The following is a 1,741-nucleotide window of genomic DNA, read 5'->3' on the forward strand; positions in this document are numbered from 1 at the left end:
TAGTCGGGACCTGAAACAAAGAAACTCTGTACATTTCAAAACTGTGAAATACATAAATAAATAAAATAGTTAGAACCACAGACTCTATATTGACTAAAAAATGTTGGAATGGCGACCCAGAACAGCCAAAAGAAGTGTCGGTAGGCCTCAGGCAAGGTGATCTGATGGCATAAGATGGATTGCAGAAAGTGGTTGGATGCGGTTGGCTCAGGATAAGGAGACGTGGAAACTCAAAGGGGAGGCCTTTGTTCACCATTGGACAAAAGACGATTGATAATGATGATGATGAGGTAGTCATAAAATTTTATATTTAAGCACAATATTCTGGATTTTTTATCTTGGGCACAGTGTCAATGAATTATTATAGAATACTACCACGGAACCACAACCCGGTTCAAGTATACGAGGATATAATTTTATTGCTGAATTTCATAATATTTAGGCACGAAAAATAATTTAATCATTTTTCCTAGTCAAGAATGAGAGATATTTTTACTAATGGAATATTTATAACCAAAAATGATGAAGTTCAGTACAACGGCAAATTGGATATAAAAATATGTTTTCTTACGCGTTGTAAAAATTAGAGATTTTAATTGTGTTTGTCGAAATTCACAAAATTTCTTTAAAATCTACGAAAAAAATAATTATGATAAAAATGAACCACTTTGAACGACGTCCCTAGTTCTCCGAAATCAACCAATGACACCGAGTTGTGATATATTTCTGGTTACCGGAAGCCAACCCATCAATTAAGGCAACTCACCGTAGAGAACTTATGACGTCACAGGCGGAGTAATTTCAAAATCAATAAACTTGAAAAATCATAGCGCTGATAATACGATACACAAAAAAATAAATTTTCTTCAGCTCAGTTTGATAGTCTATTAACAAATAAAAAAAAAACTTTAGAAATGTCTGAACTTCCTTATTGGTGCAAAAATAAATGTGGCCCATGAGGGGATCGAACCCGCGACCTTCGCGTTATTAGCACGACGCTCTAACCAACTGAGCTAATGGGCCGCATGCGCGCCTCGAGATAAAAACAGTATTGATACATAAAGCTGCCAAACAGGTGTATTTAGAGTCCAAAAATAAACGTAGATTATTGAAATAGAAAGGTAAATTGTAACGTGAATAGATACATACAAGAAAAATAATACGTTCGCTGCCAAACGAAAAAAAACGACCAAATTAGCTCTCTGTAATCTGGGCTCCGATTGAAAAAATTGAACGAACTCAAAATACTGTTGAAAAAATTATTTATTTAAACAAATGAATACTCTAAATTTGTTGAAATAGATAGGAAAAACATGTTTGAGAAGAGAATATGAATGTCTAGGCATTAACAGGGCTTATGACCTATTATTGACCGCTTGAAGCCTTAGGTCAAAAGTCCCGTAAATGCATAGACTTCCATGTTACCTTTTCCAAAATGTTTTTTTTTTCCTCTCTGTTGCAACAAATTTACACCTAAATAACTCCTTAGGGAGGAAATCCAGCCTGTCTACAAGCGTTTGGACATACTCAAAACATTCTTGATTATATTAATACTCAATCATTTGATAATATTTATTCCGAATATGGACGTAATCTTTATTTCTATACATGTATCCAAATACTTAATATATCGATTTATAGGTGTATATTTTTTATAAGTACGCTTATCTTAGATAAGTTCCTTAATTTATCGAGTTTTTTCAGAACCAATTGAACGTAATAATATCTACTGTTATTTTAA

General features: G+C 33.4%; 1 non-coding gene across 1 annotated transcript; it reads right to left on the reverse strand.

Moving 5' to 3' along the window:
• Positions 1-949: 949 nt before the first annotated feature.
• TRNAI-AAU (transfer RNA isoleucine (anticodon AAU)) lies at positions 950-1,023 on the reverse strand. Its single transcript has one exon. It is a non-coding gene; the product is annotated as a tRNA-Ile (tRNA).
• Between the last annotated feature and the right edge of the window lie 718 nt (positions 1,024-1,741).

Source organism: Micrasema longulum, unplaced genomic scaffold, assembly GCF_059751315.1.
Source record: "Micrasema longulum isolate JH-2025_06_02 unplaced genomic scaffold, ASM5975131v1 h1tg000486l, whole genome shotgun sequence".
NCBI classification, from domain to species: domain Eukaryota; kingdom Metazoa; phylum Arthropoda; class Insecta; order Trichoptera; family Brachycentridae; genus Micrasema; species Micrasema longulum.